Raw genomic sequence first — 15,731 nt, 5'->3', positions numbered from 1 at the left:
TCTATGATTCTATGTTGTTCTAATGAGTGTGTCTAAGTCTATCATTGCCTTCTTCTGTAGATTTAATCTGTTTCTTACTTCTCCAATATATTTCCATCTTCTATTCTTGGACACAGATTAAATCTACAGAAGAAGGCAATAATAAATTTAGACACAATCATTAGAACATAGAATATATATATGTAGAGCTGTTAAAACTTTAACTGCCTCTGTTCTTGTAGATTTAAACAGTTTAATGGGGATCATTGATACTTTCCTATTCAGCAGCTGGTCTGTTGCCTGTTGTATCTCTCTTTCATGTGAAATTAATTCTTGTATATTCTCCATCTGCAAATGTTTCTGTCACTATATTATTGTCAGTTCTTCAAGATAGGTAAGATCAAGAAACAAACAAACATAGCTATGACTTAAATGATCTTTTCAGCTGTGTCTTCCAGATCAAAATCTGCTGGCATGCCTACTTTAATTTTATAAATTTAACCACTATATATAATACCTATGATTTATGGTCTGTTCTGCAATGTGCACCTGGAAAGATCCTGGCCAACTGGATTGCACTTTTCCATTTTCTCCTATTATACAGTCAGTTTGATTCCAATGTTGTGCATATTGTAATGTCCAAGAGTACTGTCTGAATTTTTGTTGCTTAGAATAGGTATTGGCAGTCAACAAAGGGTTTTTTTTTTTTTTGCAAAACAGTTCTATGCCCTGCATTATTTTGTTTAGCCCATTGCTATCTTCCTATCATTCTTAATTCATTTTTTCCTAAGACTTCCATTTATATACTTCATTTCCACTTTAATATGTTCAAATTTTGCTCAATTTGTGCTTCTCATTTCTAGTTCTGTGTGACTTTGCAAAATCTAATCTATACCTGTACATTTGATTTGTCTTGCTTAAATGTAAAACCTTAGTTCTATCTACAATGAATTTCATTTTGCTAGATAGGGACTAGTGTTCAAGTCTGTTGAGATCCATCTGAATTTCAAGCCTATCTTATGAGCAGCTGGCTATACCTGCCAGTTTGGTGTCATCTGCAAATTTGATGATTTCCCCTTCTATTCCCTCATCTAAATCATATATGAAGATGTTGAAGAGTACAGGTAGTCCTTGAGTTACAAACATTCACTTAGCAAATGTTCAAAGTTATGACATCCCCACCAAAAGTACTTATGACTGTGTCCCAAAGTTATGTATGTTACAGCATCATAGCGGTCATTCACACTTAAGAACAACTGCAGAGAATCTGCAACATGCTACTTTGATGCCACGCCTGAGAGCCCCAGACTCCCCATGCTCACCTCCTATGTAGCCTTGGGTGTCGGAGCCCTTGTCCAGGCAGCCAGAGAAGCACCGTGCTGGCATCTCCCCTTCCCCACCAAGCTCCAGCCTCACAAATTGCACTACCATGGAGCTGGAGAGCTTGACATGCCACCACCTTGATCCCCTTGCTTGCAAAAAGCACTCCTTTTCCAAATTGCAAGAGGGGTTCCTAAACAATACTACTCTCCAGCTCCATCACATTTCTCTGCTGACGCACAGCTGGAGACCTTGGTGCACCACTGCCCCACTCCCCTTGCTTGTCAAAAGCAGTCCTTTGCTAAATTGCAAGAAGGGCTTCTAAACAAAACTGCTTTCCAGCTCTGTTGTGTTTCTCCCCACAGCTCAAGATATTGTTCTTTTGCTGGAGAAATGGAAAAACGTGCAGGGAAACCAAAGAGATTTGTGGGACTAAAAAAATCAAAATTCAATCAGACTTTCCAACTTTGCAAGAACTTACTTTTTTTTTCCATGAGAAGTTGGAATCCCATCTATTCCCTCATCTAAGTCATTTATGAAGATTTGAAGAGAATTGGACCTAAGACGGAACCTTGTAGTACCCCACTGCTTACTTCCCTTCATGTAGATGTAGTACCATTAAGGATTAATCATTGAGTACGGTTTGTCAGCCAGTTATAAATTCATCTGGTGATGATGTTGTCTATCCCACATTTTTCTAGTTTATCAAGACATAGGTTATAGTCTGTTGCATGCCTTGCTGAAGTCTAAATATACTATGTCCACAGCATTTTGCTGGTCACTCTATCAAAGAATGAAATAAGATTGGTTTAGCATGATCTGTTTTTAACAAATCTGTGCTAGCTACTAGTTATAACTTTATTTGTTTCTAGATGTTCACAGATCTGTTTTTTGATATTTTTTTTCCAGTATCTTCCCAGGTATTGATGTTAGGCTGATTGGCCTGTAGTTTCCTGGGTCTTTTTTTTCCCCCCTTTTCTGAAGATGGGAACGACATCAGCTTTTTTGCAATCCTAGATAATTCCTGAGTGCTCCAGGATTTTTTAAAAATATGGTACAATGGTTCTGAAATAACATCTGCCAGATCCTTCAGAACTCTGGGATGTAATTCATCAGGTCCCAGTAATTTATAATTATCAAGGTCAGACAGGTATTCTCTTACCATTCTCTTGTTTATTTTAATTTTTATTTCTAGTCTGTCTTTTACTGCATTTTTTTGGTGCTTTCGGCTATAATCTCTTTTTGCGTGAAGACTGATGCGAAGAATGAGTTAAGCAGTTCTGCTTTCTCCCTACTGCCTGTTATTTCCTTGTCATCTTCTCTCTTTAATGGACCAACTTCCTTGACTTTTTTCTTGTTGTTATTACGTTGAAAGAATTTTTTTAAATTATCTTTGTCTTTTGTTTTCCATGCTTCTTGAGTTGTTTTCCTCTTTAGGATTTTTATCCATGGAATTTTTCTTAGGCTCTCTCTGAATTTGTTAAAATAAGCTTTTTTAAACTTTAAGACACTGGTTGGATTATATTCTATTGCTTGGGTTTGTATTATATTAAATTCCAATATGACATGGTCACTCTCACCCAAGGTTCCAGCAACTTCAACTCCCTCTCTCATTTCTTCTGTTAGTAAGAATTAGGTCCAGTATAGCTTTTTCTCAAGTTTCCTCCTCTACTTTTGGATGTCAAAATTGTCAGCTAAATTGGTTAGGAATCTGTTCGATCTCCCACTTGCTGCAGAGTTTGTCTCCCAGTTGATATTAGGGTAGTCAAAGTCTCCCATTGCTACTGTGGTATGTTTCCTACATACATTTGTTACGAATGAAGGCAAATATACATGTCCCGGGATAATGTTGCAGGATCCAATCTGGGACAGTCAGTCACCGGGACCAGTGGTGGATCCTACATGCATTCGTTAATTGATTAGAAAAGAGTTCATTTATTTCTTCTTCTTGGTTGGATGGTCTATAGTATATGCCTATAGCAATGTCATTTTTATATTGATCCATATGGATTCTAGGAAGTTTTGTGTATTTCCTTGGTTTTGTGTATTTCTGAAGAGATGTACTGATCTTTTACATATAATGCAACTCTACCTCCTCTTTTGTTACATCTGTTTCTTTTGAATAGTTTAGATTCTTCCACCAGTACATTCCAGTCATGAGTTTCATTCCACCAAGTTTCAGTAATGGCAACTATATCTTATCTGCCTTCATGTACTAATTCTTCAAGTTCACTCTGTTTGTTCGCTAAACTTTGAGCACTAGTGTATAGATATTTGAATCCTTTATGGGTCTTGGATATGTTTCTTATATATCCTGGGATTTCCATCCTTTCCATCACTCTACTTCATTATGTTTTTCTCTTTTTATTTCTTCTTTCTCTTTACTCCCTACCTCCTTGTGTGCTTGGTTATCTAGTGATTTCTTTGCTTGGAATTAGGTCGTGAAGATTGCCCCCCTCCCCCCTCAATTTTAGTTTAAACCCTTTTGATAAGATCAGCCAGTTATTTTCCAAATATATTCTTTTCAATTCTTGTGAGATGCAGTACCTTGCCAGTAGCAAGGTAATGCAGACCATGGACTAGGAAACCAAAGTTTTCTTAACAACACCAGTTTTTAAGCCAGTGGTTTGTTTCTAAAATCCTTTGCTCCCTCATTGGATATTGGCCTTTTCTTGGAAATATAGATTAAAACACCACTGGAGCTACTAATTCTTTAACTTTCTTCCCTATCAGTTCGGGATCTCTGTTGTTTTTAACTTCATTTTTGTCTCATTGGTCCCAACATGTATGAGAAGAAAGAGGTAGCAATCTGTGTGGTTGATTATTTTAGTAAGTTTCTCAGTTACATCTTTGATTTTTGCTCTAGGGAGACAACATACCTCCTGAGATTGATTGTTCGGTCTGCAGCAGGGGTGAAACCCAGCAGGTTGTGACAGGTTCTGGAGAACCTGTAGCGGAAATTTTGAGCAGTTCGGAGAACTGGTAGCAGAAATTTTGAGTAGTTCGGAGAACCGGCAAATACCACATCTGGCTGGCCCCAGAGTGGGGTGGGAATGGAGATTTTGCAATATCCTTCCCCCAGGAGTGGGGAGGGAATGGAGATTTTGCAGTATCCTTCCCCTGCCACATCCACCAAGCCACACCACACCCACCAAGCCATACCCACAGAACCGATAGTAAAAAAATTTGGATTTCACCACTGCAGATTATAGTTTCTCTTCCCCAAAGAACTGAATCTCCTATCACCAATATATGCCTTTTTTTGAAAAAGTTTTTTATTTTTATTTCTCATAAACATATCTTAAATGTACAGTCTCTTATCTGTTGTTGAACATACATATTCTCTTTTGACTTTCATATTAGTTCGTTAAACAATTTAAGTATATTCGGGGTTGCTCTTCTACCATTCCATCTCCCTTATTTTACAACAATCCTTCTCCTTCTCCACTCTTTATCTTCCCTCCCTTCTATCCTCTTCTACTTTCTTCTTCCTCCTCTCCTTCCCCTTCTCTCCTTCCCCTTCCTTTCCACCACACTTCCCTTCTTCCTCCCTTCTAATCTTCTCTCCTACTCTTATTTTCCCTCCCTTTCTTCCTCTCCTTTTCCCTTTCTTCTGTTCCTGTCTCCTTCCTCTCTTCTCCCCTCCTATCTATCCCTCTACTCCTCCTTCCATTCTCTCTCCATTGTTGTATTTATTTTCAATTCAACATTTTCCAAAATGGTATCCAAGCAGCCTCAATTTTCTATTTATATTTACTTTCTTTTCAATTTCTTTTCTATTTTACTGATTTCACACATATCATCATAAATTATACATTTATATAATACAATTTTTTTCTTTCCCCCCTTCCCCCTTTTCCATTTACACAGGTGTCATCTGGGTTTCTATTTCTTTTTTGTCTTCTCTCTCATATACTTATATCTTATCTAATTTATTAATCTATAATCTTTTATTCATATTTCTTTTCTAGTCATGCATAAAATTGTCCCCATGTCTTGAAATACACCAATTCCTCTTTATCTTTTATTCTTAATGTTAACCTATTCATTTCTGCACATTCTAAAATCTTCTTTATTACCTCTTCTTCTGACGGGATTTTTTCTGCCTTTCACTTTTGTGCAAGTACAATTCTTGCCACTATTATTACATGAATAATCAAATAAATATCTCCTTTACTATATTTCTCTGGTAATATAACCAATAAAAATACCTGTTTTTAATTCTATGCGTTGGTGTAACATTTCCTCTAACCATGCCTGTATTCTAACCCAGTAATTTTTTGCTTCTGTACATGACCACCACATATGATAATATGATCCTGGCAATTGAAAACATTTTCAACATTTAACTGATTTATCCTTAAACATTTTTGCTAATCTTTCAGGTGACATATGCCATCTATAAAACATTTTATACAGGTTTTCTTTATATGTAGTTGCCATTGTTAATTTGTAATTCCTTTCCCATAGTTGTTGCCATTTCTCTAATTCTATCGTATAACCAAAGTTTTTTGCCCATTTTATCATTGTCTCTTTTACTTCTTTGTTTTCTAATCTGATTTGCAATAAATCATTATACAATTTCTTAATCATTTTTTCATCTGTCCCTGTCAATATCTTGTCCAATTCTGATTTTCCCAGGTTAAAACCATACTGTTTCAAATCTTTCTCATATCTTGATTGTATTTGCAATTGTGTATACCAATCTGTCTTAATCCCTTGTTTTTCTAGTTCTTGTTTCCGTTTTAGTTCTCCCTTCTTTGTTAACATATCCTTATATCTCACAATATTTTTCATATTAACCATATTTGGATGCATCAAAGCTTCTATTGTTGAAAACCACATTGATATCTTCATATAATGCAGTGGTTCTCAACCTTCCTAATGCCGTGACCCTTTAATACAGTTCCTCGTGTTGTGGTGACCCCCAACCAGGGGTGGGTTCTAAATTTTTTTTACTACCGGTTCTGTGGGCATGGCTTATTTTGTGGGCGTGGCTTGGAGGTCATGTGACTGGGTGGGCATGGCTAGTTGGTCATGTGACCAGGTGGCCATGGCTATGTGTATAGGGACTACTCAGAGGGCTGAAAAAAGTCATTTCTGACAGGTCCTCGCACTTTTGATTGGTCCTCACATTTATGACCATCCTCACATTTATGCCTGTGTAGCATTCTTAACAACCATGTCACTCATTTCACAACTGCTTCTCTTCAACATGGTATAAAATAGGACAAAAAACGTAAAATGTGAGGACAGTCGTAAATTCGAGGACTGGTCAAGAAAGTCAATCCTTTGTCAAAGGACATTTGCAACACAATAGCAACAGAAACTAACACAATGGGCCCCATCAAGCCATGTGATCCTGTCCACCATTAAAACATCTTTCCAAACAGTCTCCATGTTTCCAGTGTCTTTTTCCCCACTTGGAGTAGAACCCAGAAGGATATTTCTTCCAACACAGTATTTAGTCATTTCAATTAAATTTACGATTTCTATATTTCCTTTTTACCATATTTATTCCCCATCTGTTTTTTAAAAAAACCAATATTACCCTTCATCCTCATCTCTAATCTTAATCAAATTCAATTTTTCCCTTCTATTCTATATTATACCCCTTCGCATTGTCATCTATTTTCATATCCATCCTCACATTGGTTAATTATGTAATACAGTTGTTTAATACAAATTCAACATTTTAATATAAATCAATTAGTTATATAACTATCTTTTTTTGTATATTAATCAATATGAACATGAATATTCCAATTATTTCCATGCAATCCAATTTCTTACAAATCAATTAATTATATTTACCAATAATAATAAACCAAATAATTTCCCCCATATATTCCTCCAAACCACAACTTAACCGTTTCTGCTTTCAACACAATATACAATTAATAGTATCTCAATTATTACAATTCCCTAGTTAAATAGAGCTTTTTTACTTTTGTGTTTTAAAATCTTGAACTCTCCTCTTTTTCCCTAAATTTCCCATTGTTTGCAGTTTTGCACCTACCTTTTTTGGTGAGGAAAAAGAAAAAGAAATCTCTCTCTGCCTCATTTTGTCATGTTGCATTAAAGACCATGCTTTACTTTCGCTTTCGCTTTTTCAGCATAGCTAGGGGGAAAAAAACTTGCTCCAGGAATTTACCTCTTTGCAGCTAGCTCTTTGAAGCCCCGCGGCAATAATTTAAAGTTTTTTTTCCCTCTAGCCATCAGCTGGGACTCCGGAGGCAGCAATAGATTGGGAGTGGGTGGGGTAAGCGAATGGCGACCGGGCGATCCAACAGAGGCAGAGGGTGAGGGTGAGTGAAGGTGTGGGGGGGGCGAGAGAGGGCTTTGGTGACCCCTGTGAAATGGCCATTCGACCCCCAAAGGGGTCGCGACCCCCAGGTTGAGAACCGCTGATATAGTGTTTTTCTTTCACTCTCTCCCATGTTCCATTGCTTCCGCTAGTATCTCTGCAATTTTTTCTGCTAAATTCTCTTCTTTTTCTTCTTCAATGTTTTGAAATCTTAAATAATCATCAGCTTTATCCATTTCCAGTGATATAATTGTCCTTTCCTGATTCTTATCAGTGGTTGTAAATCTATAATCCATCTCCTCCACTTTTTTCTGTTTCTTCTGCTTTTTCTTCCACTATCTTCCGTCGTTGTTCATCTTTTCCTATCATCTGTTTAACTTCCTTTAATTCTCCATCCATTTTTTCAATTTTCTCATCTACTTTGTTTATTCATTCCTTAAGATCTTCATATATGGCCTGTAGCATATATGCATTTTTTTTCCTAGGGAAGTCTGGGATACTATTCTTCCTGTCACAGGAATGCTGTGTTTTGTGTTCTTTTTAGAAACTATTGATGACTGCTCTTTTATAGGTGTCTGCATATTTTCTTTCAGAGGGAGGCTATGAAAGCAATTGTTCAGTTCCAGAGGGCTTCACTGGATACTAGGGTAGATAGTAGGGACTTTGCTCTTAATTATTAATTATAATTAATTAATTATAATTAATTAATTAATTAATTAATATTATTATTATTAGTTATAAACTAAACAATTTGGTTTCAGAAAAAAATTATCCTGTAATCTACAACTTCTACACTGCAAAAACATATGGACTACAAATCTTGATCAGGGCAAATCAACAGATGCAATTTATATAGACTTCTGTAAAGCCTTTGATTCAGTGGTACATGACAAACTACTTCTAAATCTAAAATCCTATGGCATCTCCGGACCCCTCCATAATTGGATAACTGCGTTCCTGTCAAACAGACAAGTGGTCAAAATAGCGAGTACCCTATCAAATCCTGCACCTGTTAATAGTGGTGTCCCCCAAGGCAGCATTTTAGGACAACACTCTTCATACTATACATAAATGACCTATATGATCATATTATAAGCAACTGTGTTCTCTTCGCCGATGATGTAAAAATATTTAACACCACCAACAATGCTGCTACCCTTCAAAAAGACCTTGATTTTGTGTCGGAATGGTCAAACAATTGGCAACTCCAAATCTCAACCAACAAATGCTCGTCTTACACATTGTCAAAAAGAATCAGAACACAAAATACAAGCTGAGTGGATATGACCTTGTAGATGACCCTCACTCTGTCAAGGACCTTGGAGTACTCATATCAAATGATCTAAGTGCCAAAGCCCACTGTAACAACATCGCCAAAAAGGCATTAAGGGTTGTAAACCTAATCTTGCGTAGCTTCTTCTCCAGTAATATTACACTACTAACCAGAACATACAAAACATTTGCTGGACAAATTCTCGAATACAGCTCATCTGTCTGGAACCCGCACTGCATATCAGACATTAATACAATTGAGTGTATCCAGAAATATTTCACAAGAAAATATTTCACTCCTCTGCTCATAACAAAATATCCTATGCCACCAGACTTGAAATTCTGGATTTAGAAAATTTAGAACTACGCCGCCTTCGGTATGACTTAAGCATAGCTCATAAAATCATCTGCTTCAATGTCCTACCTGTCAATGACTATTTCAGCTTCAATCACAACAATACACGAGCACATTACAGTTACAAATTTAAAGTGAACCGCTCCAAACTTGATTGCAGAAAATATGACTTCAGTAACAGAGTTGTTAATGCCTGGAATGCACTACCAGACTCTGTGGTTTCATCCCAAAACCCCCCAAACTTTAACCTTAGACTTTCTACTGTTGACCTCACCCCATTCCTAAGAGGTCTGTAAGGGGTGTGCATAAGAGCACCAGCGTGCCTACTGTCCCTGTCCTAATGTTCCCTTTAATTGTACTCATTTTATGTATTCATTTCATGCTTATACTTATATATATTATCTAATATGTACTCGACAAAATAAATAAATAAAATAAATAAATAAATAGTTGCTGTTTTCTTCTAAAAGTGACATGTTTCCATCTGTCTTGGTCCTTAGGTTTATATCTGGGTCGTTTTTTTTACAGAAGCAGTTTATTCCGTATTGTGTTCAATTTTGGTATATCTGTTTTCTTCTTTATATTCATATAGGGGATCATTTTTTTAGAAACTCTGTGCTCCCTATTGTGTTTTATTTTGGTGTAGACTTCTTGTTTAGGTTGGGATTTCTCACTTTTTTCATTGAGTTTCGGAGTGGCTAGAATTGCTTCTAGACCCTTTACTTTTTCTTCAAGTAATTCAAGTAGTTTACATTTGATGATACATAGTTTGGGTCTTTGCATGTCACTATAGTGTCAGTCTCTATTTTCATGATTTTTTTTCTTTGTTTGTTTGCTAAAAAATTAAATTTCTAAAAATTAAATAGTACATTAGTTTACAGGAGTTCTTGGCCTTTTGTTTTCAGTCTGAAAAATTCATCACTATCTTCCCTGTTTTGAATTATCTTCTTGGATTTCTTGTTTTTTCTTTTTAATGGTATTGAGCTGGATTAAGCTTTTATAATCACATTTTTCAGACTTTCCCAAGTTTCTTCAGTTGTTTTCCCCTTTAAAATTTTCATCCATGAAAATTTCCCAAGCTCTCTCTAAATTTGTTTAAATCAGCTCTTTTAAAGTATAAGACACTAGTTTTATTATGCTCTATTGCTTGTGTTTGTATTATATTAATTCCAATAAGATGTGGTCACTCTTACCCAAAGTTCTGGCAACTTCAAATCCCTCTATCACTTCTTCTCTATTAGTAAGAAGTAGGTCCAATATAGCTGTCCCTCTAGTTCCCTCATCTCCCTTTTAGATGACAAAGTTGTCAGTTAGGTTGGCCAAGGACCTGTTCGATCTCCCACTTGCTGCAGACTTTGACTCCGTTGATATCAGGGTAAAGTCCCCCATTACTACTGTGGTGTGTTTCCTACATACATTTGTTAACTGGTTAGAAAAAAGTTTATTTATTTCTTCTGCTTGGTTGGGTGGCCTGTGGTATACACCTATGGCAATGTTGTTCTTTCATTTTATATTGACCCATATACATTCTAGGAGGCTTTCGTTCTTGATTTTGGCCATCTCTATAGAGATATAGTGATCTGTTACATATAATGCAACTCCATCTCCTCTTTTGTTACTGTAGGTCTGATTCTTTTGAACAGTTTGTACATCAGTTTTCATCAGTACATTCCAGCCATGAATTTCATCCCACCAAGTTTCTGTAATGGCAACTATATCATACCTGCCCTTGAGTACTAGTACTTCTGTTTATTCCTTAAACTTTGAGCATTAGTGCATAGGCATTTGAGTCTTTTATGATTGACCCTGGGTATGCTTCTTATATCTCCTACTTTTTAACTACGTTTTTCTTCCTTCCCATCATTCCCTATATCATTGTTTGATAAGTTGTCTTGGGATTTATGCTTGGAAATCGGTCCTAAAGATCCTAAGGATTAGTCACCTTCCCCCGCCCCCCCATTATAGTTTAAAGTCCTTCTAATTAGATGAGCCAGTTGTTTTCTGAATACATTCTTCCCAGTTCTTGCGAGGTGCAGCCCATCCCTTGCCAGAAGCCCTTCATGTAGGTAATGCAGACCATGTTCTAGGAATCTAAAGTTCTCTTGGCAGTATCAAAACATTTGAAAGTGATAACATCCTTACAATTTTCTCCTTGACAATGTGTTCCTAACCTGGTCTTTCAGGGCTTCCAATGTTGCATTTATGGCCACTGTAACCGAGTCCATTTGCTTGGTTGCTGGTCATCCACTTCTCTTTTCTTTCACTCCTTTTAGCATGAGCTTCTCCACAGAGCTGGGTCTTTGTATAATGTTTCTGAGATAGGATAATTTGAGCCTGGCCATTTGTGCCTCAAACAAGGACTCTGAATTGATTTGTTTGATGATCTATTGGTTTGTTTCTTGACTGTCCACTGTATTCTCAGCAGCCTTCTCCTCTTGATTTCTATATATGCCATCTGATTATGTCCATCTATAGAGGTGCTGTTTTGGTTGTTTCTGTGTATATCTTAAATCTTGACATAATTCAATGATGAATACTCATCATTTTTAAGGATTAAAAAAAGTATAACCATGGTTTGATTTCCACCATTCTGATGCCCAGATATGGCTTAGGTAGAACCAGCAAACAGAGATGGATCAGAAGAAATCACCAGGATCATTAAAGAAATATCCAACCTGGTACTAAGGAGAAATATCCTGACAGTGAGAACAATTAATCCATGGAATAGCTTGCCTCCTGGAGTTCTGGGTGCTCCATATCTAGAGGTTTTCTAGAAAAGATTGGACAACCATTTGTCCAGGATCGTATAGGGTTGCAGAGGATTGGACTAGATTGGACTAGACCTCCAAGGTCCCTTCCAGCCCTATGATTCTATGTGCCTGTGTCTGCAGCTGGTAGAAGAGCAATGTGGACCAATCTACCCTTGCATTTTAACAAAGAAGATGGCGCAGCTCTACAGAGAAGCAGTTCTAAAAGTTACTTCCAAGGTTGCTGCCACAGCTACTGTATTGTTTGGGTTGCTACCCCCACCTCCTTTTCTTGCTGCTTTCTACTACTAAGCTTCCCTCAGCTCAGCAGAGACCATAGGGAGAAGCTGCAGGGGAAACCACCCATTTGTATGCTTCAGTGTCACACACATGAATTGATCCTGCTATGGCCTGGTTCTTTAATTTGGGCTTTGGAAAACATGAGTAGGCAATTCTGTTCAAGCATGCATGGTGAAGAAAATGCTGCTGCTGACTTTTATTCAAAAGCATTATGGCTCTGCTGAGGAGTAACAGAGTCAACAGCCAAATTTCTTGCTTTTACACAACACATTCTTGGCAAACACCCGCTGCCTAGTGCTGGGACAGTTCATTCCTAGTTCATTAGCAATCATAACAGAAAGGAAAGAGTCCCTTCCATGTGCAGCCCAGAAAACTAAGTATTATTGTAATCCATAGAGAAGCACACTGTATTCATTGTTTTTTCATTGACATTGTGCAAGACAAAACTAAAAGACAGCAAGGGAAATTTCTTCCCAACCACACATACTATGAGCAAGGATAGGTAGCTCTAACAGAGTCCATGGTTTCTCCAAGAACTTATTCTTCTTGGCTTAAATGGGAAGGAATCAGGGTGCTAACAGTATCATGGGCTCTTTTTAGGAGATCAGGTATACTAACTGTGTTGTGACTGCAAAAATATTAATGTAGGCTTTGTGCAGGTGAAAAGACACCCAGATCTTCTAGTCTGTGGAACACAGACATTTATTCAGCAAGTATACTTGAGAATCACCGGGAGCAGCCCAGCTCAGAAATACTGGCATTATGGCTTTTCTGAATGTAGGTCGAGATGCTCACAGCTGCTAAGGGTTGGGGGGCGGGGAATCTCATTTCAATATATGACCCTGAGGAACATGGGCCCCACTCTCAGTCTTGTGCTGGGACTGAGCAGTTTGACTTTCTTCCAGGCAGCAGGTCTTCAGCTAAAGCAGTTGCTCTACAGTATAGTTTACTTTAGATATTCAATTTCCTGGCCAGTAATATCATGTCCTATTTCTGGTCTCTAGGAACCATGTCAGTAGTGAATAGTCTTGATTACTTTATTCCCTTCTCCTTTTCTCTCAAAATGAATTTAAATGGAAACAAATTGCTTTTCTACTCTGCACCCCCAGACACAGACACAATTTCCATGGGAAGGATGTGGAAACAATGGAGAGTGTATTGTTGGAAATGATCAACAGACTTCAAAGAGTTGCTCCCTTTTATTTCTTTCCACAAAAAAGTAAAGGCAGGAGGAAAAAGACAGATTTGTAGTATATAGAGCCTGTATGCATGTGTAGGAATTGTGTACATTTGTGTTTATCTAGTCTGGTATAGGATGAATGTAATTAATCATGGATTGAAAATACTTCCTCGGGAGCCAGGCCTGGCTGTTCCTCATAGCTGTATTATAGAGGAACATATGAAGTGACCGACAGGCAGGAAGAATATCAACTATAATATGTCCAAAACCTGACTTCATCTCCAGTGCTTGGGAGATGTAATGCTGCCCAGGCTGTTTCTTCCAAGCAGCATAATTCACCATTTTCCCGACTTCTTTTGAGTATGCCTGCTGTATTTTTTTTTTTTAATTTGATTTATATGCCGCCCTTCTCCGGAGACTCAGGGTGGCTTACAATGCGTTAAGCAATACCCTTCATACTTTTGTATATTTATACAAAGTCAGCTTATTGCCCCCACAATCTGGGTCCTCATTTTACCTACCATAGAAAGGATGGAAGGCTGAGTCAACCTTGAGCCTGGTGAGATTTGAATTTACAGTAATTGCAGACAGCTTGATGTTAATAACAGTGCTTTTAGTCTGCTGCGCCACCAGGCTCCTTAAGGCACAGCATACCTGAAAAATATGAAGGAAAGTTGAGGAGATATGATTTTGCCAATATTCTGGTTTCAATTCAGTGCAGTTTCTTTCTGAAAGAACAAACTAGTAATGGCATAGAATAATCTTCTTTTCGCTGGTGAACAATATTCCTCAGTAAAATAAAATCTCTTTCAATTCAAGTTCATAGTCACATGTCTATATAGTTTACTTGGCAATAGAATACTAATGCAGTTTACTACTGTCTACTTCTGGCATGGATTTTCAACTTTCCGATCTAGCCTAATGCCCTGAAAGGGTGGGAATTATCCAGGCACTTATGGTTGCATTTTTCTATACCACTGATTCGTGGTTTTGGTCAGAGGTGGGATTCAGTTGGTTCACACCGGTTTGAGCAAACCAGTTGTTACCTTTTTGCTCAGTTTGGAGAACTGGCTGATCGCACCACTGGCTGGCACCACCCCGCCCACCATCCCCTCCCCTCCCAGCCACTCCTTATCTCATCTCGCTCGCCTAGAGTCATGCCAGCTGCTCTCTGGCTGCTCTCTGGTTCATCAACCGCTACTGCTCCTCGCCCACTTGCCTGCCATCACCGCTCGCCTGGACCACATTTTTTTTTTTAATTTGATTTATATGCCGCCCTTCTCCGGAGACTCAGGGCGGCTTACAATGCGTTAAGCAATAGCCTTCATACTTTTGTATATTTATACAAAGTCAGCTTATTGCCCCCACAAACTGGGTCCTCATTTCACCTACCTTAGAAAGGATGGAAGGCTGAGTCAACCTTGAGCCTTGGCGAGATTCGAACCAGCAGTAAATTGCAGGCAGCTGTGTTAATAACAGGGTGCGTACACCACTGTACTATCAAGGCTCACATGGCCCAGGCCCAGCTGCTCACACTCCTCACTCACTTGCCTGCCATCGCTGCTCGCCCGGACCAAGCTTCTCACACTCCTTGCCCGCTTACCTGCCATCGCCCACCTAATTTTTGGTAAGTTGCTCTGAGTACAGGGATTGTGTGATGCCCCTCTTGCTTGCCTGCCATCACCGCCCACCCGGACAATGCGGCACTCATGGCCCAGGCCCAGCTGCTCCCACTCCACACCCGCTTGCCTGCCCTCGCTACTCACCGGGACCATGTGGACCAGGCCCAGTGGCTCCCATTCCGCACCTGCTTCCCTGCCATTGTCACTTGCCCAGACCATGCAGCCCAGGCCCTGCTGCTCCCACAGTGAGAGCGCCATGCTGGGGTCGAGTCCACTGCAGTGTGGCAAGGTGCAAGCAGGCAGCCCAGGGACATCTGCCCACCTGCCAGTCAGGAGTGCTGCCTCCAGGCGCTGCCTCCGTTGGGGTCTGAAGGACAGGCCACTCAGGCTGATGGAGATGGATGCAAACTCTTGAGACCTTCAGGACAGATCAGGTCATCTAAGGCTTTGCTTCCTGGGGAGGGCTGTGTGAGAGCCAGGCCAAAAACAGCCGAGCCTCATCATCCCCCTGTTGCCAACACCACCACCACCCCGGATCGTCCATTTTTGCACAAGGCTTGCCCGCTGCACCCTGCTCCAGCTGCTTCCCCTTGGCTAACATCCAGTGAGGGAGAAGTTGCTCTGCCACAAACAGGTGGAGATGGATAGT

The sequence above is a fragment of the Pantherophis guttatus genome, chromosome 3, assembly GCF_059756535.1.
Source record: "Pantherophis guttatus breed Tessera chromosome 3, ASM5975653v1, whole genome shotgun sequence".
Classification (NCBI taxonomy): domain Eukaryota; kingdom Metazoa; phylum Chordata; class Lepidosauria; order Squamata; family Colubridae; genus Pantherophis; species Pantherophis guttatus.
Note: the sequence above shows the minus strand (reverse complement) of the source record.